This window comes from Neovison vison, chromosome 2, assembly GCF_020171115.1.
Source record: "Neovison vison isolate M4711 chromosome 2, ASM_NN_V1, whole genome shotgun sequence".
In the NCBI taxonomy this organism is placed as follows: Eukaryota; Metazoa; Chordata; class Mammalia; order Carnivora; family Mustelidae; genus Neogale; species Neogale vison.
Window position 1 is genome coordinate 192,215,454 of NC_058092.1, and position 25,197 is coordinate 192,240,650.

At 55.9% G+C, this 25,197-nt stretch overlaps 1 protein-coding gene across 5 annotated transcripts in view; it reads left to right on the forward strand.

The window, feature by feature from the left end:
• Positions 1 to 2,394: 2,394 nt before the first annotated feature.
• ZMIZ1 (zinc finger MIZ-type containing 1) overlaps positions 2,395 to 25,197 on the forward strand; it is a 230,094-nt gene continuing 207,291 nt past the window's right edge. For all 5 annotated transcript variants that reach the window (XM_044239920.1, XM_044239924.1, XM_044239923.1 and 2 more), the window contains exon 1: positions 2,395 to 2,413. The gene's annotated coding sequence lies outside the window, so the exon portion shown is untranslated. The remainder of the gene's footprint in view (positions 2,414 to 25,197) is intronic.

Below are 25,197 nucleotides of genomic sequence, written 5' to 3' on the forward strand. Positions count from 1 at the left end.
CCGGTCGGCGCGGAGCAGGAGCCGAAGCGGAGCCGTTCTCGGCGCCCTCGTAGCGCTCCTCCCGGCCCGAGCCGGGCCTGCCCGGCAGCGGCCGCGGCGGCAGCGGCAGCGGCGCGTCCTCCAGCGGCGGCAGCGGCGCTCGCAGCGCCGGGTAAGTTTGGGTCCAGACCCGGGCGCCCACTTGCCCCGGGCCTTCCTCTCGCTCCCCGCGGACTCTTGGGGTGCGAGCGTGGGGCGCTGGGCGCTGAGGGCTTTTCCCTTGAAGGGTCTGCTGGGGCCAGGCAAGCCGGGCGAGCGGCCGGCGGCCGAGCTCCACTGCGCTCCCCTCGGCGGCCCGGGGACGAGGCCCAGGCGACCGGCGAACGCCCGGCTGCACGGAGCCGGCTTGGGCTGCGCGCGGGGGCCGAGGATCTTCGGGTGTGCGGGGCGTGAGTAAGGTTGTGCGCGCGCGGACCCTGTGCCTGCCTCCTGCCGGTGCGCCTCCAGCCCTCGTTCTGAACACCCGGGCAGGAGCGGGATTCGGGAAGGGAGGGAAGGACCCGGGTAGGACCACCTCGGTCTCCTTCACCACCTTCGGGGAGACGCGAAGTTGTGCGCCTGTGTGTAGGAGAACCGCCGGAGACGGCGCTGGATTTCGGGGTGGCAAGGGGTAGTGGTGCTAAGTTGTGCATCTGAATTTCCAGGCAAAACACACACTTTTTTGTAAATGGGAGGTGGAGGCGCGGTTAAGTTGTTCGTGTGTGAATTGCCCGGGGAGACGCGGCGCACGGTACTAGCGGGGAACGCGAAGGGGTGTGTGTTTGGGGCTTCCCGTAGGTCCTGAGAAGCCCGAGGGGCCTTAAGGCCGTCGCCCGGACGGGGCTGCCCCGGCCAGAAGGGGAGCCCAGAGGGAAGATGTGCGTGTGTGTGCGCGCGCGCGTTGCAAATACGAAAGTAATTTCTCCGTGTTCTTTCTTCCTCTCCGTCTCCGGCGGCGGCGGCGGCTGCCCCGGGGGAGTGGGAGGCCGGCCGGGGCGGAGGTTGGGGGGCCGGGCCGGGGCCGGAGCTGGGGTGGGGGGGCGGGCTCTGGAAGCTTGTTTCACATTCCTGGCGTCTGGGCTGGGGGAGAGAACAGTGGGGAGCGCGGCCTCGGCGTCTGGGGCGCGGGCAGCGGGCGCGCGTCGCCCCCTCGCCGGGGACATCTGTCCAGGAAGCCAGGCGGGCGGGGAGAGGGCGCGGTGCGGAGGGCAGGCTCCCCGCCCCGGAGCAGCGGGGGCGCGGGCGAGGGGCGGCCGCCTTCCCGGCCATTGTGCGCCAGCAGATTTTCACGGGAGACTGCCCCGGAGCCGCCGGAGAAGGCCGAGAGTCAGCCTCAGCCCTGGGTTTAAAAGACACTCCAGGAATGTAAACAACCCGGGCAGGAGGGCGGGCTGGCGGGAGCGGGCCAGGGCAGCTGGCCCGGGCCCCCCACCCCTCCCTGGGGGACAGCCCGACAGCGGGGCCGCCCAGCCCTTACCCCTCTACCTGCCGCAAACTTTTTCCTCCTCTGCTTTCCCTTCCCACCTGGCCCCTCTAGCTGGGCACAGAGCGAGGGCCTCTCCCGAGGCTGGGGCACTGAGCGACTGACACCCTGCGCCTGACCCTGGAGGCCTGGAGGCTCGGCCCCTCCTTGGGTGTCCCGAGTTCAGGCTGCTCCTGCTCCGGAGCCGCGGGCTGCTTCCTTGGATAGTGCCCGAGTAACTGGGGCTCTGAGAGCTGCCTGCCTGCCTGCCTGCCTGCCTGCCTCTCTCTCTTCCTCCCTCCCTCCCGCTGCTGCTTCCCCACTCTCCCCCTTCTCCTCTCCCCTGACTGCTTTTCCAATGCCTTGACATGAGGGAGGAAGATTTAACTTGGCAGCCCAAACAAATGTTCTCTCAGAGGTCCTCCAAGAAGCTGGCGGCCGGGCTGGCAGGGTGAGGGCACTGCTCGGCCAGTCTTTTCCTCCTCCCGGCTCTGCCCTGGCCGTTTGGAGCCCCCTGGGTGGATAGCCCCTGGCATGGGAAGAGTAGAGCCCAACCCTGCAGATTTAAAAGGGCAGTGAGAAGCTGACTGTGGAAGCCCTGGGCTCGGAGCTGGGCAGAAGCCGCAGGGAGCTGCCTCCTGGTGCCAAGGGTTTTCTGGAGGATTTTCTTGAGCAACAGTTTGTCTCCCTGCTGCAACCCGGGAACAGAGCCTGGTAGACCAGAGGGTTAACCAGCGCTGTCTCCTCCTCTCCTGTGGGTGTGAGGACAGGCTGGTTACACAGGGCAGGGCAGGAGGCCAGAGGCTGTTCCCAGAGGTGCCTGCGTTTGCTTATTATTGTTTTTCTGAAGGTAGAGATAAAGAGGCAGGCGCTGTGGTTGGACAATGGGCAGCTTGGCTGGCGTTGAATTCGGACTTGACTTCGCTGGCGTTGGTATGGTCCCGGGAGTTTAAAAGTTGTTTGCAAGGTATCGGGGAAGTTTAGACCAGGGGGCGAGCACCTAGCTTTTTCTGTCCTGGCTGCTTTTTGAGGAGATCCAGAGCAGAAGTTGGGGTGGGGTGGTGGTTGGAGTGGGGGGGGAATTCCTGGCCCCTTGCTTCCCCACTGCCTGGCCCCAGTGGCGTGGTTTGTGAATGCCCCAAGCCTTGTGCTGACCTTTCTCTCATCAAATTGAGGATGTTGAAACACCAGCATCAAACAAAAGACACATTGAAAGCCCTATCTGCCACAGAGCACGTGTGACTTTGGGGCCAAGGGAATGCATCTGGAGGGAGATGGTGTTTTCTTCTAAGTTTTATGATTTCGGTTGGGTTTTGTTTTTCCCAAAAGGACAGAAGCATCTCCTTGTCCCAAGTCACGAGGTTATGAAACGCTGTTTTCACATGTAAATCTAGTTGGTGGCAGGGACTGGAGCTGAGGGGGTGGGGGGCCGGCGGGGGGGGGGGGCTCAGAAGTAGGGAGTTTTCAAGAGTTTTAAATCGTTTTTGGATTGGGGTTTTGAGGCATTTGGGATATGGCTCACAGAGGAGTTGGGAATGAGAAATTGCCCGACTTCTGGGAAGCTTTGGTAACTAACCCTGTCTTTGCAAAGAAGGGATGTCTGGCTTCTTGGTTGGGGACAGTATGTCCCTTTTTCCTCCTAAGGAAAGAAGAGAGGAGGATCCTCGTTCCTTTCACGGCCAGGAGCAAAGTGAAGAAAGGTCCAGAGACTGAGGGGTTTAACCACAGAACCACAGGTTCTCTCTCTCTCTCTCTCTCTCACACACACACACACACACACACACACTCCCCTCACAACAGTAACACAACACTCTTTTCGTACCTGGCCCCCAGAGGTGTGTCCCCATACAGGACAGGTGCCTGCTGGCGACTCATCCTGGAAAATCGCCCAGGGAAGGCTCCCTCTGAGAAGAGCTGCACTCTTCACTTTTAACCCTGATTGACAAAGATGGGGGGTAGATAAGGAAGGAAGGCACTCTGAGGCCTGCCGTGTCCTGAGAATCGTGTCTCAAGAGTACCCATGTGTGACGCCACGGATACGGAGTTCTCAGGCCCTGGCTAGTGTCCAAACAAGTAGCCATGACCCTCACCTCAGGGTGAAGCATCGCAGTAAGAAATTTGGGCACCAACAAGTTAATTTCCGGAAGCTTCTCTGGGCACTCTGTCATGGAACCAGGAAGCGAGGCCTGCCAGGTTGTGACTGGGTCCCATACGTTTTCATTCATAACTTTGCTCCCGAGGGCTTCTGCCGGGCTCCTATCACAGCCTCATCTTTATGAGGTTCCTCGGGTTTTGTGTGGACAACAAAGGCCAGGCTGCAGTAATTACTCCGGACCCCGCTGCAGCCTTGCCTGGTGACTGCTCTGACCTCTCAGCAGGACACAGTGGCCTCTGTCCACGCCCTCTGAGGGGAAGCTCTTTGTCCCTAGGGCCCCTGACAAAGTGAGGGGAGGGAGGCAGGGCTTGCCTAGGCTGTAAACTCTAGGGGTGATTTTGAGGTTGGGCCTTGTCCTCAGGGAGGATCAAGAGAGGCTGAGTAAATCAGTCCCACGCGCAGGCTCTGGTAAGACTCCAGGAAACCCTTCATTGATTTTGGGGTTTTCCCAGTGCTTGAGGAGATGGTGGAGGAGTGTCAAGAGGCTGGCTCCCTTAGGCCAGTGGATTCACCCTGCTGGGACTCAGCCTCCTAATCTTTAAAATGGGTCCAAAGGCAGAACAACTCTGATCCCACTTGGCTGTGGGGATGAGGCAGATGTGAGTAGTGGAGCCCTTGGCCCGTGTCCTCTGAAGGCCTGGTGGGCTCTAGGTGCAGAATGGAGCACAAAGGTGTTGCCTTAGGGGAGCTAGTAGCATTTTCCAAGAAGCGGCTTCCCCAAGCCTACTTCCTTGGCAGCTTATATCCAGTTTTGGTTTGCATGCCCCCTGTCACAGGGCGCTCACCACTCCAAGCAGCTTCTGCCTTCATTAGACAGCTCTGTCAGTGTGCTCTATTGCATGGCATGCTTTCTGGAAATCATCTCTTCCTGACCCTCCCTGTGGGCTTGAGGTGTTGGCGGGTCTTCCAGACCACAGACTCATCCTTTCTTGAACGATCACAGATTGAAAACTAGTGCTCAAGCAGATCCTACTAACGGCTACTTTCAACTGTTATTGGGAAGGAGCTGCCGGGAGTGAGAAAGGGTCTGACTGAGGGACTCAGTTTGATCTGTCAGTGTATGGGCCTGGTCTGCCTCTTGATACTTTTCTCTCCTTGGATTGGGTATGAGGAGAAGGAAGGAGCTAAGTGATGGGAGTGGGGTCGGGTTAGGGGCCCAGCATTGGTGCCACAGATAATTCCTGAGTCCACTGTTGTGAGGATCATGGCCTGTGAGACACCCAGAAATGTGTAAGACAGTTCCTGTTCCTTAGGAGCTCTCAGCCAGTAAGGGCAGGAAGATCAGTCCAAATAAATAATTAACCACTACGAGCTGGCTCCCTGCCATGGGGCGCATGACAGGAATAACCACGGGCCCTTGCCTTTGTGTATGGCACTTGGAGGATTTAGAAGCACTCTCCAAATTTACAGCACTCCAGCAACAACAGTGGAAGCTAGCTGCGATTTGGAATTACCCCCACTTAACAGACAAGAAAATCAAGTTTCAGAGAGGTAAGATGACCTGTAGCTCAGCCAGGACTCAGCCCCAGGCCCCAGAGATAGAACACTGCAGCCACCCTCCCAGTCCACCAAGCACGGGTGCAGAAGTCAGTGTGGGCCCGGCGGGATGGAGACCTGGGAACTGAGGTTAAGGGGGGAAGAGCCAGAAACAGGAAGGGTCCCACATGGGCTTACCTGTACCTGTCCCCCTGCCCCCTGCAGCCATGCCCCTTTCTTTTGGCAAAGTGTCTTAAAGTCGAGCTTGCTCTGAGCCCCAGATGCTGCTGTGACTGCTAGGGCACATGTGTCTGTGCGTGGGTCTCCAACCCCCTCCCTGACCCTAGAACAGGAAGAGGAGATGTTTCCAGGCCCCAGGTCTTTGTGCGGCCCAAGGCTCTTCCTTGGACTGTGATGGTTTCTATAGATACAGGCATTGACTCAGCCTGCCCCTCCTCTGGCTGAGTCAGTCCTCAGGCTACGTGGGGTGGCTGCCCTGTGGGCACTCTTGGGTCCCTCCTACCCCCAGATGCAGCCCTCCTGCTGCCCATGTCCCTGTGCCTGGTGCTTGGAGCTCAGCTGAGGACCACCCCAGGACAAGGCCGTCGCTGGTGGGGTACAAAGCAGGATGCAGCCTTGCAGGCTGAGCTTGAACCTCCCCAGGAAGCCTGGCCCAGCCTGGCACACCTGCACAGGTAATGACTGCAGCCCAGGAGGGCCCTGGGGCCCGCCTGTCAGGCCCAGCTGCCGGGGTTACTGCAGGATCATGCTGGGGGAGGCCGGGGTGTCTGAGCTAATTAGATTTCTTAGATTTCAATGCTCCCCTAATCCTGTTAGCCCGGCTGTAATTGTAACCACTTGAAGGTTTCAGCCGTGGCAGGCTGTTGAGGACAGACGGTGTGGGGACTCCGCTCTGCCCCAGCCCCAGCCTTAGACAGCCATCTGGGGATGGGGGACTCCTTTTCCAGTTCTCTAGGGTGGGGGCCTGAGTGGTGGTAGGTGTTGCACTTTTCTTTAGAGTCTTGGTACTGCGAACTGTGGGAGCAGGCATGGCCCTTAGGATCATCCGACTTCAACCCTTCACTGTATAGAGGGGGTCACAGAATTCTGCAGGGGGCAGGGAGTGGCCCCGGCCCTCAATGGCTGGTAGGGGCAGGGTGTCTGGGTCTTGCAGACCCAGATCTTTGTCCCTGGAGACTTCAGGGCAGGTCTAGAATTGTATAGGACTTGTGAACCCTACAGAGAAGTCTACCCCAAAGATCGGGGCTAGGGGTGCTTCATTTGTCCCAAAGCCTGCTCCCCAGTTGGCATTATCACCCCCCCATACATACATATGCATGGATCTATACGCCCTCACACACATGCTATCACCTGTGCTGGCCCAGGTTGCTGCTGAGGACTCAGGCCCATCTCTCCTAGGGCTCTCAGACATGGCGGGCTTTTTCTCTTCCTCCCCTGTCCCAGATTCTTGATCTCCTGGAGGGTCCAAGTCAATGCAGATGAGTGCTTTGCCAGAAAATGGCACAGCTATTCTGATGGGGGGGGGTGTATTAGAAGACAGTTTCTTTGTACTTTCAAAGGCTCTCCCAAAATTATTCTTTTGGTGTCTGGTTTAAATGAAACTTGCACCCTGTCCCTATGCTCTCTCCTGCCCTACTCCCATCCTCATTTCCCAAAACTTCAGTCATCCACTCAGAGCTTGGTGCTTACAGGAGAAGGGGTGGGGTGGCTGTGATACCTTCAAAACCCCTGTTGGGGAAGTTCCCACCCAGCAGTCCCATCCTGTCCTCCACGTGGCCCTAGAGCAGCAGGGAGAGGGGTTCAAAACCTCCTTCCACTCTGGACGCTCCCTGTCTCTGAGCACATAGTACAGAGCTGAGGGGCGGTAGGGCTCAGCTGGTCTGACCCTTCCTTTCCTAACCCAGGAAACCCAGGTCTGGGAAGAAAGAATCAGCCGTATCTAAGGGCAGCAGTGAATTAGTGACCCAGCCAGGCCTGGAACCCTGTCTGTCCAGCCCATTAGCTCATTAAACATTTATTGAGCATCTACTGTTGGCCGGGCACAGCCCCGTTAGCCATGCTTTGGAGCTCATGGGTAAATGTGCTTCCATCTTTCACTGGGAAGGACCAGACGAGCCTGGGGAGGACGGGGTACATTTCTGAGCTCTCGGGGTGAGGAATAAACACAGGGCTTTTCAGAAGTACTCCCTGATCCTACACATCTGGGAGGGGATGGGCATTAGCACTCCATCTGGCAATGTGTTTCTTAAAAGGTAATTGTGGGTTAGTTGCATTGTAGATTGGAGCGAAGTAAAATAAAAACCCTCTTGGAGGATACAAAGTTTCTTATCTGCCCAAAGCCTGCTTAGTCCGAGAAGATGGGTGGCTTCCTTTGCCTGTCCCCTACCTCCACCCAGACCTCCTAGTGCTTGCTGACTTTTGTCCTTCGAGGGCTAATGGCCCACAGCCTTTTCCTGCTAACATTTCCTCTGCGTATGGAGAAGCAGGGAAGGAGCCCCCTTGGCCAGCCCTGGGAATCACATGCGTCAGGCCCAGGTGAGAGCACATGAGGAAGAGCCAGCAGGCTTAGGACAAGGGAGAAGATGCTGAGGGCCTGGACCTCACCCTGTCCACAGGCTCTTACCCAAACCCCCACCCTGCCCCCTGATAGACCAAAGCTGGGAAACCTGGCCCTTGGCCATGACCAGCCAGCCCTGTGGCTGAGGGACAGATGGGGCAGGGAGTCCTCTGGGAAGGGTTCAGAATCCCTCACTTGGCATTTGCAAGTGGGGAGGACTTTCCAGCCTTCTCATCTGGCAGTTGAAGAGACCCAAAGCCCAGAGAGGTAGAGGGACCAGCTACAGGGCCAACAGCAAGTTGGCGCCCCTGCACCAGGGAGGCTGAGTTGTCTGGGTGGGCGGGTAGAGGTGGAATTTTCTATTGCTATCATGTTTTGGTGCTCCTGCTGTTGTTTACATCTTTAAAACAACTTCCCAGCGTCTACCAGAAACATCCAACAGCCAGTACTTCTCAGGCTACTACTTTGTTTGAGGCTCTGCTTAGACTTCCTGGCGTTCATTTCTCAGCTCCACTCTTCCTGGTCCTGTGACTTGGGGCAGGTTCTGTTAAACTTCTCCAACTCCCATCTCCATGTCTGCAACACACACTTCTTCATGGTTTAAAAAGTTTCATTTCACCTTCCCCCAGGCTGTGAAAATGGAGCTCCTACAGCACCTACACATAGTAAATGCTCAAGAAACAGGTCCTCAAACTTACACAGGAGACTCAGGTCAGATGGGTTGCTTAAGGTCCCCTGGTACCTCAGGGCCAAGCGTGGCTGGACCTGTCATCCAGACTTCCTGACCCTCAGCCTCCTTCTGCCATTCTCTGCAGTCTCCCCTCTGTAGCAGCAAGGGCCAGCAGGTTTTCTCTAGGAGGCCCTCCGTAACATTTAATTGAGTTCCTTTCAATTCACCCTACCAGGGAGGTCTGTTCCCCTTGCCAGCCTGTTCCAAGGTGGAGATTTACATCTGGGTTCCTACCTGCAAACCTCTCTTTCTTCCCCTGTAAGGCGAGGCCAGAAGGAGGATACCACTTCCTTCCTGGGCTCTTCCCACATGGAGAAAAGGAGAGCATGAAAGACTGGGCCTTGTCAACCACGTAATGGGTTGTGGGATCTCAGGCCAATGACCGACCCTTCTGGGCCTTAGTTTCCTTACCTGAAAATCGAGAGTTGAGACCACATCAGGGTTTCCCAGAGTGGGTTGTCAGGAACCACAGTCCGCCAAAGGAAGGACAGCAGAGCACAGCCTCCTTCTCCCAGGAACCCTGCCAGACCTTTGCCTCACTCAGTGGTGCCCAAAAGAGGAGACCCTCCTCCCACCTTCCTTTTTTATGCAAATAGCTGTTGAAGATACCCCCTGCGGTCCCTTCCTGCTCTGGCATTGATGACTTGGTCCCCTGGTTGGTTTCCCTGCCCAAGAACCACCTTCCCAGAGGGGCTGTGCACAGTGGGGAAGTTGAGGGCAGCTTTCACATGGACAGAGTCCCCTGTCCCCTGCCCTGCCCCTGCTGCCGCTGCTGAGCACCGCCCGCCCCTCCCGCCAGCTTTCTTGGCAGTGCCCTCTGACTTCTACCCCTTAAACCCACAGCCTTCTGTCTCACTCTCTGGCCTCCTCTTCTTTTATTGTTACGAGACCACAAATCTGTCTGTGGCTGGGCAGTCCCAAAAGCCAGGCCAGCTTGGCAGAGGGGTGGGACCTCTGCCATGTCCCTAGAGATGAGCCTCGAAGACACAGCAGCTATCGGAGCAGGAAGAGCCTCATGCTCACCCTGCTAGGGCCACACACCCCTGCCCCCACATGCATACTTTTGCAAGCCCAAGTTTGTCCGGAGGGATGATCCACAGCTTTATTCCTATTCTTTAATCAGTTTGGACACCCGAGAGCAGTGTAAGAACCATGACCTTCATCCAGGGGTCTAAAATCGCCCTAGCCCCTCAGTGGAACAGGACTGCTGTGCCGACTTGCCCCACCTCCTGCCCGCAGAGTCTTCTGTTGCGACTCACTGGAGTCACCACGCTCGCCATGGAGGCATCTGTGTTCACAACTCCTGCTTCTGATCCAGCCTGACATCGTCCTGGGGAGGGCATCAAGGCCAAGGGAGGACAAGGGACCTAACTAAGGTCACTATCAGTGGCAGTCCCCTGGGACACAGGACCTGGTACGGAGGCTGGGGGGTGAGGAGGGGGCCCGAGGGATGGCCTCCTGTGCTGGCTGAGTGCACTGCTGGAACCGTCTGGTCTTGTCCTCTGCAGGTGCCCCAGAGATGTGTACCAGAGCTTCCGCAGTCATGGTCCCCAGCAAGCTAGGGACTAAGTGAAGGGAGGAAGTCCCCACCAGCTACATCTTCTAGGAAGGCTGGGCAGGTCTGGTTTAGGGCTTACGTCCTCTGGCTTGGGAGAGCAGTTCCCCACCCTGCTGTCTGCACTGCCTGTTTATCCTGCTCTCTTGGGTTCATATTTCCTCTTCTAGGGCTGTGGGGCACACTGGTATTTACATTCAGAGGAGCACTGTCTACACTCAGGATGTCTGGCTGGTATGGATTCTTCCTGCTGCGATTAGCAGCAAGAGGCAGCCTGAGGCCCTGGAGAGGGATCTGAGCTAGGGGAGCTCCCATGCTGGCAAGCCCACTGTGGATGACTGCCTCCCTGGCTCATAGCCCTCGTGTTCCTGACTTTCTGGGGTCCGCAGGAGTGGGCTCTGTAACTGCCGTGAGCACGTCGGGGGCCAGGGTGAGGGGAGGCCTCCTTGGCCTTCCACCTCTGTACCCGGTTTGCTCAGTGCCCCCTGAGCTCCAGGACCCCTGAGTGCTTCTGATCCCGAAAGAAAAAAGGACACCTCAGGTGTGATATTTTGCCTGGTGTCTGGCTATGGGGCCGTGGCTGCAAAGGGAACTTCCCCGAAGCTGTGAGTTCAGTATGGGTTGATTTTCTGCAGAAGGACGGCGTTCTGATCCTGCCAACGTAGCTTGGGTTGAGGCCGGCAGTTTAACTCGAGCTTCAGCTTCAGGGCTGATCCCTCCAGGGGCAGTGGAGCCACTTTGCGGTGTGGAATCTTCGAGGGTCCCAGAGTTCTCCGAGCTTCCTACCTGATGGCTGGCTCCCCTCCCAGCCAGCTCCCCGGAGGCAGCCGGGCCGTGTGATCACCTCCTCCGCCTGTCCCGACAGGGCTCCTGATGCCAACATTCCTGGTACTCGGGGACCTTTGATTCAAGACTGCAGGGAGCTCGGCAGCCACTTCCTCTGATGCCTGTTACACAGATGACTTGTGCCCCCTTCACGACATCCCCACAGAGTACCTTCTGGTGTTGACTTGCATGCCTCTGGGAACAGGCTGCTTCTCCCCTCCCAGCAGCTCCCTTCACCTAGAAAGCTTCATGTAGGGAGCTCACCTAGGCTGCTTCCTCCCAGGACCTAGCGCTCCTCTTGGGACGATGCAGCATGTGGTGAATATGGTTCTTGTGAGGCCCCTTCCATACCCTGCATCAGAGATTTCTCCTCTCCAGGCTGAGTGCAAGGCTAGAGTGGGCAAAGTGGGCTTCCTGGAAGAGGTAGCCTTCTATTCCCTGGGCCTCCTCCTTATTTCTGTCTCTGTTCAAGAGCCTGGGCTGCTTTGAGATCTCACAGCTTGACCTGGAAATGGTCTAACCCAGGTCATGAGACACAGAAGTAGGCTGGGGAGGTCCCAACCGCGGCTCCGTGGGGTCTGAGGGAAAGAAGGTGGCCTGGTGTCAGCTCTTCAAGCAGGGTCAGACATGCCACATGGTTTGAGAAGGGTGTCTGTCTGCCCAGCCTCTCCCAGCAGGCTCACCTCCCATGGGGACTGGGAGGGTAGCCAGGAGTTGGGTGGGGGGGGTCGGCTATGAGTAGTGCCCCTTCCCCTTTCAGCTTCTCCCTTCTCCTAACTGAGCCCCTGTCTGCCCAGCTCTGCTTCTGCTTCTTACAGGGAACATTCTGCTTACATGTCCTCTGGCCCCAGAGACCTGGGGTGTCTGTGGAGGGCGTTGGATTTGGACTCACAACATCTGGCACTGCCTCCTTCCAACAGTCTCCTGGGGGTGGGGGGGCTGTCAATCTCCCCCAAGGGCTGTCGCAAGAGTCCAAGGGGAGGGCCAGCACTCTGAGTGCTGTCCTGTGTCACCGCGTCAGGGAGTGTGATGTTTTATTACCACGTGTGGTGGTGATAATGTCAGCACAGAAAGGCCTTGGACATCATCCAGGCCAACCCTCTCATTTAGCCACCGAGTCTGACCCCAGAGGGGACAGAGGGCTCCCCAAGGTCACAGGGCAAGTTCATGGCAGAGCTGAAGCAAAAACCCAAGTGTCTTGCCCATCCGCTAGTGTCTGGTCTCCCCCCACACTTGTCACTTGACAGAAACTTTTTGCTAGGGAGACACGGGGTGGAGGTCCCTTTGTGGCTGTGACAGTGGCATCCTGCTCGTCTGGGACTTACCATCTTCATCTCACAAAAGCTTCTGGACCTTATGCCTCTGGCTGTGGCCACCAGAACCGCTGGCCCTGGGGGAAGGCAGTGTTCCCTGGGGTCTCCATGAGGCAGCTGGCTCCCCCAGCTTGCCCCCACATCCCTGGTGCAACTGCCCTGTGGGGGGGCACTCCCCTTTACTTCCTGGCCTAGACAGGGCTGCCTGCACCCTGCCTGCTGTCACCTTGGGTGGAAATAGAGTCTCCAGGAGCCCTCCTGAGACCCCTCACCTAGGTATCTGACTCAGCTGGCTGCAAGATGTGACCCCATCTGGGACCACAGCTTGAATTTGTGGCCCTAGTTTCAACCTGGTGTGACCCCTCGCATGACTCTGAAGACCTAAAAATGACCAGACTGTTGGAACAGGAGGGACGTGGGCAACCAGCTTAGTTCATCCTCTTCTCGTCCCCATTTCTCAGATTTAGGGAACTGAAGCTCTGAGAGGGAAGGAAGCTAGCCGCACAACCACCAAGATACTGGCTCTTTCCCCGCTGTCAGCCTGGGCTCTTCTATCTCTTGCCGCGCTGATTCCTGAGGCTGCCCAGGCCCGGAGTGTATGGACTGGGGACACTGGTAATGAATAGCGACTGCGGGTTCATCTCTGCAGGGCTCTTCCAGACCCTCAGGCCAGGCCCTGCTTCCCTGTCAGATCTGGGGAGCCAGTGCACTGGAGGGCAGCACAAGTTTCCTGCCTGTGGGTCCTTGTGCCAGTCTGAGGACAAGGTTTCCTGGCTCTTCTGGAGCCCCCAGTGTTCTGCCCCTGGGAGAGCAGAGTTTGGGATTCTTCTGTGCCTCCCCTTGCCTAGCTCCCCGAGAAAGATTAGTTATTCATTCACCACGTTTGTTGAACACCTACTACATGCCAGGCACCATTCCAGGCCCTCGGGATACAGTGGTGAACTTGACGGAGGACTTGCTTACATTGTAACAGGCGAGACAGACAGTAAGTCAACAACTTCATGTATGATGTCATTGTGAGCTATAATGAGTGTTTTGAAGAAAAACAAATTAGGATAAGGTGTTATGAGGAGATGGATGTAGATCAGGCTTCTTTAGATGGAGTGATCAGGGAAGGATTCTCTGAAGAGGTTCCATTTGAGCAGATACCTCAAGGAGGGAAGGGAGAGAACCCCATAAGCATATAGGAGAAGGGCACGCCAGACAGAGGGAATAGCATGTGCAAAGGCCCTGTGGCAGGAATGTGTTTGACATGCTCTAAGAAAGGCAGAGAGGCCAGTGTAACTAAATGGAGTGGGAGAGGAAGGAAGAGAGGAGAGGAAGTTAGCAAGATGGTCAGAGAGTGGTGGCAGATGGCCTTTTGAAGCAGGGAAAAGTCTTCCGACTTCATGCTCAGTAATTCAGGAACCACTGGAGGATTTTAATTGAAGGACTGAGACTATCCGATGTGCCAGAAGGTCCTTCTGGCCAGTGAGCTGAATATAGAATCTATAAGGGACAAGGGAGGCAATGAGGAGACCAGCTGGGTGGCTTTTAGTGACTCAGGCAAGGATGCCGGTGGCTTAGACCAGAGCGTTCAGTGGAGGTAGTGAGACAAGGTCAGATCCTGGATGTAATTGGAAGGTTGACCAAGGTCATGCCCAGAAGCCGGTGGGGAATGCCTGCCACCCCTACAAAGCAGACTGAGGGGCTGCACCTGGAGAGCTGGCCACAGTCTCCAAGTCCCGTGGGTCTGAGTGGTGGTCTTTTATGCTGCCACGGCTCGTAGAGCCGTAAGCGGAGCAGTAAGTGGAGCCGTAAGCGACTGCCTTAGGGCATCGATTTAATAATAGGGGCATGATGAGGAATTCCAGGCACCCTCGTGGCACTTGTCATTTTGCCATTCATCCACGAGTCTGCATCCTTTTCCATCCCTCTCCTCCACTTCCGCATCCTCTCCTCTGCACGCTGCTGGCTTTCTGACATGCTGTCATCCTCAAGCTCTGGGGCCTGGGCCTGTGTCCATTCTTCCACCCCCATAATTCTATCTGGCAAACTCCTGTGTATCCCTAAGAGCCCAGCTCAGAAGCTGTTGCCTCTGAATTCCCTTCCTCGACACTCTTGGACTCTGGGGATTTCTTCCTCCACTGAAAACCCTCCCTCCTGTATTCCATTGCCTGGGATCAACCGCCACTGGGGCTGGGGCTATGCCTTCCTTCACACCCCCTCTTTCCGCTTTGTGTCCTCACAGCCTGGCCCGGGGCCGGCACAGAGGAGGGAACAAAAACATTTCAGTATATTCCTGGAGCAGTAGCTAGTTACTATGGAAACAAGGAAGTGTTGCAACTTCCCTAACTTTTGAGGTTGGGGTCACAGAGGCCAGCTCTGTTTTGGCCCCATGGGATCAATCCAGGATGACCATTCTGGGGTTCTTAATGGATTCAGAGTCACCTTAGGTAGGTAGGTCCCTTCCTATCCCTGGGCCTCAGTTGACCCGTCAGTAGCATGGGAGCCTGGGGGTTGTTTGGCTCTCTAAGGCCGTTTCAAACATCCCCTATTTCTGTGCCCCCAATCCCGCCATGTAATGACAGGCAGGCCCTTTGTTCTGTTTAGGCCTCAGTTTCCCGATTTCATTCCTCTCTGTCCTCTAAGAAGTTACCTGCCTGGGTCAGATGCCTCCAGAAGCCCAGAGTTTTAGCAGCCAAGAACTAACCTGGGATTGTTAGGACCTGCAGAGGCACCAGGACGGAAATCTGGCTTTCAAAGCGGCAGTATGGGAAGCAGGAAGGTGGGTTGTAGGGAGAAGTCAGGCCAGCTCACTCTGGTCTGAACCTGCACCGGCCCCTGGTCTCCTTCCCTCACCTTGAAGGTGGTCAGAGCCAGTGTTTGGCAGATGGGCCTTGCCTCTGCTGGAGGCCATGCACTCAGCCTTCTGGTGTCAGCAAAGGGTTAGGGCTGGCAGTCCCGGGGAGAGAGGAGGGCCAGAGGCCACCAGCAGTGGTGGGGTGGAGTGGGTGGGCAGTCCCAGGTGTCTTTTCCCTCCACTTCATTGCTCAGCTTGGTAGCAACCCCTTCCCACTCCCCCCACCCCACCCTCACCCCCTGGCTTTTTCAGAGTGGCTTGGCCTTTCCCATCAGGCTCCAAATGGGAGTGATCTGGGGTAAGAGGGCCTCTGGGCTCTCTGGGCCTACTTGCTCGTCTGGAAAGTGGGTGCGGAGTCCTCACCTCCCGGGGCTGCCAGAAGGGGAGACTGAAGAAGACAGTCTGTGCCCAATAAAAACACTTGTTAGGATTGCCAGCTGGAGGCAGGCATAGGCCTCAGCCAGAGGGATGCCCGTGCGAACGACTTCTTCAGGAAATGAAAGCCGGAGCCTTTTCAGCATGGGAATCTGGAGTTGTGTCCCAGAAGTACCCCTGCCTCTGTGTCTGAGCTGCCCCCAATGGTCAGGAACCATTAGGGTGGGCTTCCCTGGCCATCCGCCTACCCGGAGTGTCTGCTGTTAGGCTGAATAACACCCCCAGGGCAGTATTGGGGCCTGGAGGGGGGCTGTGGCCAGGGTCAGAAGACCCATTTCCCATCTCACCCATGGATCAGCTTCCTGACCTGGTCAAGGCCCTGGCTCTCTCTGCCCTCAGTTTCCACATCTGTGCATTGAGGCCCCTTTTAGCTGGTAATCCTTTTGAAAACCTGTTTGAGCATTTTTACCTCCAAGATGAGCAAGGCTCCCTACACCAGCGCCCCCTTCAAGATCAAAGTGTTTATCTCACCTCTACTCAAAAAGTTCTCACTTTTCTTAAACGGGACTGCCGTCTGCGCACATGACTTTGGACTTCACCGTGTGGATGGTGGTATAATGAGTCACCTAGCCCCTCCTCACCAGCAATCCTGTTTGTCCTTGCTTCCTCCTTGGCGGGGGGGAGGGGGGGGTGGGGGGGAGGTTTCAGGTGTCTCCCTCTGTACTTCTCCAGTCCTCTGCATTCTCCCCCACTGGACTGTCCCCTCTGTGAGGGTACCAACTGGTTCTTATTCCTATATCCCCAGAGGGCCTGGAGCAGAGAAGGTGTTCAGTAATGGTTAGGTGAATGATGGAATGGAAATCCTTATGTATCCAGATAGTTCCAATTTTCTCAGCACGCCAGTTTTACTCTCCTATGTTCACTTGCTGGAATTTTGCTCAGTGTAAAGGATCTTTTTTCTTTTTTTTTTTTTCAATTAATTTTTTAGTAAGCTCTAAGGCCAGAACTGGTTTTCTCTACTTTTGGCCAATCCCCATCTTTCAAAACTGGGACTTTCTGTCTCATGTTTTTGCATTTCCCTTATTTGCCTCGTTTGAACAGCTTCTTTTTCTTTTTGGGACTGTAGGTAGTAAATAATTCTACCTCTCATTTTATAGGGATTTCTCATGCCAAAAAGGCAGGGAGGGTTAGTAAGCAGTCAGTTGGGGTGGTTCTTTGCTTTGCTGTGTTTTTTCCTTTGTGTATTGGATTATATCTGTTTTTCCTGCCTGGTCCCTGGGCCTCTTGACACCCCATCTTCCCAGGGCTTGCTTGGTGGCATCTGCTGGGTCTACCACGTGTGGTAATGCCCATTGCACATAATCCACACATTATACATTTATTAAACCAATTTCTGGTGGATGGTGGTAAAGTATTTTGAGGAAGAGGAGCCTTGTTCTCATTCTCATCATGCCACTGTGAGGATGAGAAGTAGGACCGCCATTGGCCTGCTGCCCTGGCTGAAACTTGGACTCTCCCTTGGCTCCTCCCCAGGACTACAACCTATGACACTGGGTTTCCATGTCCCCACCTCCCTGCCCTGAGCCTGGCCTGTGGGAGTACCTCGGAGAGAGCTGAAACCTCCAAACTGCACCTTCCAGATGTTTCTGAAGCTGCCCATCCTCTCCACCCCCCATGCAACTGTCTTCTCCTTCAGGTGTCTACCTCCAGCCTCCCCTACTTGGCCCCAAGTGTGACCTTAATAAAAATCCTACAACCTTGTTACCTTCTCTGCCCTACCTAAAACTCCTTCATGACTCCCTACCACCCACAACCTGGCCCTCAAGGCCCTATGTTCCCTGGCCCCAGCTGAATTTTCACTTATATGTGTTTTACTGATTCTGTACTCTGCCTGTCTGCCTGGCGAACTCCTAGGCATCCTGCAAAACCTGGTGCAAGCCTTGGCTAGCCCTTGTACACCTGCCAGATCAAGTGGGCTGGGCCCTCACCTTTGCCCTAGTTCCTCTGGCACTGTTTTTTGACCACTGTTGTAGTCCTCACCTGGCACGACTGTAGCTGCCGGCAGGGTACCCCAGCCATAGGTGGGCTGTGGCTCCCCTATACCCAGCACCACACGTGACATCTAGCAGACATTCCAGAATATTTGCTGAATAAATTAGTAACCAAATGATGGCTCCACTTTACATAGAATTGGTAGGTTTCATGGCTTGGGGGAGGAAAAAAAATATGTGTATGTATGTGTATGTATATGCATGTGTGTGTGTGTGTATGTGTGTGTGTGTGTGTGTGTATTTGTATATATTTGCAGTCTAGGCAGTGCCTTAGAAGTGACTTGCACACTTTGCTTGAGAAAGAATTGATTAATCTCAGCCCTGGAGTCACAGCTGGCCTGTGTACATGGTCTGAACCCTGGACCCTTCTTTTGCCCACCCTGTCTCCAGTTAGAGCCAGAGGGGTGGTTCAGCTGGTCCAGGCTCCCAGGAGTATCTCCTAGCCCTGATGGTCTTACTCAGAGCTGCCAGGGTCTGAGGCCACCTGGGTGTCAACTGTGCCCAACCACTGCCCTAGTCAGCTCTGCTTCCTGGGAGAAATGGCTCAGCAGCAACAGGCTGGCCAGGCCGCAGCACCTCTTGGGCAAGACTCCCTGGGCAGGGCCAGGGGCTGGAACCTTCCATGCACGGCCCACGCACCAGGCTAGTCTGCGGGCAAATGGGCTCCAGCTTACCCTGGTGCTGGGGCAGGCGGGAGGGACACCCTTCTGTTGGGTAAACACGGGTGTTCAGGCCTGCCTAAACTCATCCCTGTGCCATATCGGTTAGAGGCACGGGACAGCTTTTGGCAGAGCTGGGAGTTGCCAGGTGTTCGGCCAAGGGTGACAGAGAAGGACACTTGGGAGTCTCCACAGAACTTGCCTGGGACTCGGCCCTTCTGGGCTTTGTCAGAAGCAGAGCCGAGGTGGTATGGGGGGAAGTATGGGGGGTCTTCAGGCGGGCCTGACTGCTGGCCCTCCCAGTGTTGAGTTTTTTCTCCACCTCCCCTGGGACCTGGGGAGGGTGGGCGCAGGGTGGTGAATTTGCTAAGCTAGGACTGAAATCCGAGCTTCTAGGTAAATGTACCCCGCAGATGCATTTCATTCCACGCTTACCTGAGGCGAAGCTCATGTCCTTGGGAAACCCCACATGCATCAGGCACGACTCTTTGGAGTCTTGAAGTTGCCATGACAGTCCTCTGAAGTGGCTGGTGTTATCCCCATTTTAACCAGGAGGACTCTGGAGCTCAGAAGAGTCGAGTTGTGTTAGGCCCTGCAGCTACTAAGGGGAATCTGCTCTCCCTACAATTGGCCCCTTTTCAATTTTTAAATCCATGCCTCTTGGGACAGATGAGTAACCCTATGGGCATGGTTGCCAGCCCCTGCCTCTGACTGGAGAGCCTGGCAGGTGTCTGGGCCGGTGCCTCACAGGGGAGGTGGACGGGTGGCCATAAAACCCTGAGAAGCTGGCAGAGTTCATGGCCACCAAGGAGAGCACCTCTGTTGTCCATGGCTAGAACCTCAACACATTGGACCATTCTCCCCCCCCACGTAGCTGGAGCCAAATCCTGCTTCACTGGAGGCAAATGTGACCTTGGTGCTTGTGTAAACACAGATCGAGGACCGCACCATTGACAGAGAAAGCAAGATGCCCTCCCCTCCCACTGCCACCCCATGAACCCGGCACCATGGGCAGGAGCGTTGCCTACTTTCCTTTCTCGGAGATGAACTTGGCTGAGGCTATTTTTTGTCTTCTCTGATTTCCTCTTGGCTAGTTTTCGCCCAGTGCTGTTAGAGTCCCTGCTCCTTCTAAGGGAAGCAGCGGACCCCTCTTCCTGGGCCCCGAAACCTCGTGCAATGTTGAATCAGACAGAAATCAGGTGGACATGGGAGGGACTGGGCCCTCTGGGGCTTTGCAGGGGGCAGCTGCATGCCCCCTGAAGGGGAGCCCCTGCAGGGCGTGTTAGCTAGCATGTCTCCATCTGGAAATGAGGATAACCCCCGGCTGTGGAGGGCTGCCAGCATCACCTCTGCAGGCTACACCTGGAACACGGAGCCAACCAGCCTTTTTCAGGACAGGGGCCAGACCTGTCCTCTCCTTTGTCCCTCTCCCACCTTCATCATCCCAAGGCCACCTGCTCCCTTTGTACCCATACACGCGTGTCCACGTGTGTGCGCAAGAGCTTCTGGTTTGGGGAAGGGAGGGACAGCTTGGAGGGACAGGGTGAGCCCGAGTGTAATTTTATTTCTGTGGTTCTCTTTTCAAGCTGTCACGGTGAATCTATTTTACTTGTCACTTTGTAAATCATTATGCAGGATTAAGCCTTTTACCAGCTTTTAAGGCGCCTGCAGCCATCGACAACCCATCTCTTCCCCACCGTGCCTTCCGAATGTCCCTCGCTGCTCATGTCCCTCGCTGCTGAGGGCTCTGGACCGACAGTGGCTCCTTTAAGCGTGCTCCTGGAATGAATGTGGGAGCCTGGGGGATTGCATGCCTGTCTTCAAGTTTAGCTGGCCCATTTTCCTGATGGGAAAACAAAACTCGGGAGGGGCAGGTTACAGGGGGAGGAAAGGATCTGATGGTCACGGTCAGGCAGGGCACTGCAGCAAGAGGGTTTGTCCTCATTCATTGCCCCAGGGGGCAGGACCGCCTCTTCTCCTCAGTAGTAAGACTGCTTAGGACCCACAGGGAGCTCCAGCTTGGAAGACTTTGAAGGCAGGGACAGGGTGGGCTGCCCACATGTGCTTGGAGCCCAAGGAGGGCCCCCGTCTGCTCTCGGGGTTCCGGGGCCAGGCACACAAGCTGGGGTGACGGGGAGCTGGAGACGTAGTCAGAGGCCCCCACACTGGCATGCAGGATCCCGTTTACTGATTTCTCTAGAATGCCTTGCCCTCCTCAGTAGGCTCCAGGATGCCAGAACAATGAAAGCATTCCCAAGGCCCACTAGGCCAGGCACCCGCAGTGAGCAGTGCTGCGTTTCCCATCGCCGGCCCATCTGGGGAGGCCTACAGAACAAATCAGGAAGCAAAAAGGCACCCCCTTGCAAGGTTGACACACATTTGGGGAGCTGAGGCTCGTGGGGTGCCTACTGTGAGAGGGACAGGGATGTGTGTGGGGCCAGGCGACCCAAGAGCCCTGCCAGATGGGGCTCAGGCTTGTTGCTCACTGCCTTTTCCATCATGATAGATGAGCCTTCCCTCCAGGCCACGGGATTCCTTCTTGTCGCTTGGGGCCCAGGGCTTCCCCCTGCCTGTCCACTGGTTAGAGGCCCCAGCCTGGGAGGCCAACATTCACCCAACCTGCTTCTCTCATGCCCCACCCAAACCTTCTTTGTCTTGAAACTTGACAGATGCATCACTGGCTTGGAATTTCAGGCCAGCAGGAGAGCTGCTGGAGCAGCCCGTTAGGGCAGGGCCCTTGCTTGGCCTGGCAAGGACTCCTGATGGAGAACAGGAACCCTCTTACAGCCTCCAGATGCTGGGTCATCCCCCACACTCCCGCCATATGCTGGGTGGCAAGTGCCTGCTTAATTTCCTGCCTTTAGATGAGCTCCTTCTAGAAGGCCAGACCCTGTCTGTTATAGCCCCTGGCACTGGGTGGGGGGGAGGGCATGGGGCACAGGCTAAGGCAATAGTTCTTAAAAGGATGGCCCAACAAAAATCCCAAGACCCTCACTTTAAGGAGTTTCATAGTCTAACAGGAACAGGAATGATACATCCTGAAGTACTAGAGAGATGGACTAAGAAGTTCCGTGGAGAACTTGGAACAAGTGAGAGATGAGAATGGTTTAGAGTAGTCAGGGAAGGCCTCCTGGAAGAGGAGACATTTAAGGGTGACTGTTGAAGCTAGAGAGACTTTAGCCAGAACAAAGCAGGAAGGAGGGGAAGGAAAGACACTTTCGGGAGGCAGAAAGGTGGGACCAAAGGAAGGGAGGTATACACGCCAGGGATCTGGGGGAGCTCAGCCAGTGCTCCCTAGCTTCAGGGGAGTAACTGAGGCCAAGTGTCCAGGGATAGCTGGGACCCCAGAGAGACGGCTGGGTGAGGAGGGGACATTTATCCTAGAGGCAGGTGGCAGGGAGGCTTGAGCAGGGAAGGGGAGGGACCAGAGCAGTGTTTTGGGAGATGAGTCAGAAGGCAGGGAGCTGCCCAGCTTGGAGGAGAGGCGGAAGCCTTGCTGGTGTCACAGGTGAGTGAAGTCCCTCGGGGGCACTTCAGGACCAACTGACCTATGCCGGGTGGGAGGTTGTGAAGGTGGGCCGAGGCGCTGGCCACTCCTCCAGAGGGGCTCCTGCAGGGCTGAGGAGGAGGTAGAAAAAGCAGGGGCTTCTGAAGGCCCAGCAACGGTTTGGCCTGACACCACCCTTACTACGTGACATGGTCCTCAGCCTCTGTCCTCAACCTGCCAGATGGGGAGATGTAACAACCTCTTCCCCTGCCTTCCTGCCTGGCTGCTGGGAAGAGGAAAAGAGGCACAGTTAGGGGAAGGCTTTTGTGTGCTGACATCCTCGGTGGGGTTTCATCCCATTCTAGAAAATTCATGGCCGCGTGACACGGCCATCGCTTGGCTGCCGGTCTCGCTCCATTCTCTGGCCTGGAGGCAGCCTGTGCGTCTAGGGTTTGTTCTCAACAAGCCGTGTGTCTTTGGACCAGTCACTTCCCTCCTGCAGGCCTCAGCTTTGCCCTCTATCACTGCATCCCTCTGTCCTGGTAATCCCTGCCCCCGCCCCCGGGCTGCTGAGAGTGGCAGTAAATGCATGCCACAGTGCCTTGGGAGGTCCCTGCTCGAGATCGAGGCTGGGGCGTCCTATCATGGGCAGGGCCTGGCAAGCCTGGTCATCACGATAGCACCTGACGCCTCCTCAGAAGCTTCAGAACTTCCACTAAGAGAGTCCGGTGCAGTGTCTCTCAGTCTCTGGAGACTTCTAGGTCTGTTTTGTGTGTCCTTGCACTTCCCGCCCACACCCTGGAGTCCCCCTTAGGAGTCTAGCCCCAGCAAGCACTCCTAGAATCCCGCTATTCCCCAGCAAGCCTTGTACAAGGCATGTGCCTTTAACTGATGCTCACGGCTGTTCAGCAATCCCAACGCCAGCTGGCAGAGGGGCGGTCAGGTAGCTTGCTTTTCTAGAAGATGGGTGAATTTTTTTTTAGAACAGATTTTGTTTTTCTGATCATCAAAGCTGTTTGCCTATGATGCAGGCAGTCGAGGGACTGAGTAACCAGCCAGTAGGAGAAAGGCTCCTGAGGACTCAGTGTCCATAGGGGAAATTGAGGCCCAGAGCATAAAAGGGACCATCCTGAAGCCACCCAGCAAGAGTGACTGGGTGGCTGGTCCAGTAATAATAACGTGCCCATTATTTTCTGATTCTTCACCACGACCACCGTGTTCCAGAGACTTATTAGGGTCTCAGCACTGCACCAGCTGGTGTCCATGTTGTATCTCATTCAATCTGCCAAAGAACCTTACGAGGGAGGGGCTATTTTTATCCCCATTTAACACACATGCACCATTGGAGTGGTGTTCAGAGAGATTAAGGCCACTAGAATGTGTCAGAGGCACAAGTCTCAGAGTCTAGAACCTTCCTTCCACTGCTCTCACTGACCCCTTCACATGCCCGGGATGCCTCTTCAGGGCCCATCCCCAGGTCCGTCCCCACAAAGCAGCACGATGCCATCTTCCTCTTTCTAGGAGATGTGGGGTGCAGAGGACTTTCTGTATTGGGCAGATAAAAGAGCCCGTTTGGGATGATTTTTATCAGCTTGAGCAAGCTGGTTTGACTTACAGGAAGAAGCCAGTTTGCATTTTGGGAAAGAGATGAGTGTAAAGGCCACAGCAAGCCCCGGATGGATTTATAAATAAACAGTCAACCGGAGGCATTGTATGTCCCTGGCCGTACGATGCTAGGCTCCTGTTGACTCCACGGACCCTCTTGGCGTCACAGCCGCCCTTCCGACAGAAAGGGCCTAATGGAGTAAGAGCATGCAAGGAACTTGTCCTCTGGCCTGGCTCCCCAGGCACGGGGCATCGGAGGCTGCGGGTGCCTCCACTCTCCCTACAGCTCAGGGCCAGGTGCCAGGAGTCAGGATGGCGGGATGGCCGTGGATAGCAGGATACAAACGCTCGCTCTGCCCCCAGTAGTGCTTCTCCGTTCTGGAGACATCCATTCCTTGGCCTTGAAATGAATAGGGCTTACTTCCCAGGTGACGTTGAGAATTAAGTAAAGTAGGGTCGACTCCTGTCCGGTCGTCTCTGCCCTCCTGCCATGGGATAACTGGGTGATTTGGGGCAAGTCCTCAGCCTCTCTGGACCGCGCTCTCCTCTTCAGAAGGCAATGAGGGGGATGCTGGTCAGCCTAGGACCTTCGGGCTCGAGGGGGCTTCTCCGGCCCCACAGGGTCCAGGAACTTCTGGGCTGGCCAGACTTATAGCCCACAGCCTCCCCATGCAGGACCTTTGGCTTCCCTATCAGCGATGAGGGTTGATGATGGAGTTGTGAAGAGGAGGTGTGCTAATGTATATGCTTAGTGCTTAGCATGGAGCAGGCCTGTGGGAAACGCTAATAAATAAATTATATCTGGAATCCCTATTTCAGGAAAAAAATCTGTCTTCAAATCAGAATACTCTCTGTTCAGTCCAATAGTCTGATTTAATTCTAGATAATCCCATATACCAATAATAGCCATAATGTCAGTAGTTAGAAGACCACCCCTATCTGTTCGCCTTGTGAACTCCCAGAACTTTCCAGTGACCCTTGCTCAAGGCAGCCCTGCTCAGACAGACTGAACCATCCTGGTTGTTCAGCCTCTCGGGCCTCCAGCTGGCCTCTCTGCCCAGATAAGGATCATTGGTCCTTATCTGACTGCTCTGAGGGCAGACCTGCCACTTCCCTGGCTTTCTGATCACGCCTGTCTGTTGCCCTGGGCCTGGAACGTACCTAATACATGCCACTGTGTGCACAAGGATGCTTGGCACCTGTTTGCCCAGGGACGTCCCCTGGATCCCTGCACCCCCACTGGGATGCCCAGTTATTCTGCAGCGCGCTGCGGGTCTTTCCGTCAGAGTCCCGTCTTTGTTGTTCCAAGCCCATAGGGGATCCGTGTCTTGTGGCCACCTGGGTCCTTGTACCTCAGTCCTCATGGCCAGCGGGCTGGCAGACTTTAGCACTAAAAGCACCCCAGGTGTACACTGTCCATGGCCACCGAGGGAGATGTCCACTCCTCTTGTGGAACCTGATAACCTCCTGAGGTCCCTGTGAGACTGGACAGGGGTGGGGGGCACAGGTTCCCACCACCATTTTGTAGGGAGACCACTGGGCAGTCCTTGGTGCCATTAGTGACGTGCTCTGCCTACGTGGTGAGGTCGGTTCCTGGCCTGACCTCAAGCCCTCCGGTTCCCACTTGCCCTACTGCCTCTGAGGGATCCTGAAGGACTCTGAAGGGGAGGAGGGGTTGGATGAGGAGGGCTAGGTGATGAGGGCTGATGCACAGATGTTTGCCCCAGAAGCTAGAAGGGAGGTGTTTCGTAGGGTTTCTGGCGTGGAGCTTGGGGTGGGACAAGGAACATCAGCCCTCGTCCAGCCATCTTTTCGAGAACTTCTTGATTCAACATGCAGCCTTCAGGGACTGCTGGAATCTGGTTTCTCAGATGCTCACTCCCCACATGGGTGAGGGGGCCCGCAGAGGGAAGTGCCCCACTGGGCTCCGGGGCTGTCACGGTGACCAGACAAGGTCCATGTCTGCAGGGAGCCGAAGGAGGGAAACAGGCCAACCAACACCCCCTTTATAAATTATGGTAAGCACTGAGAAAGAAAGAAGGGGGCTGCTGTGTGGAGAAGGGGGA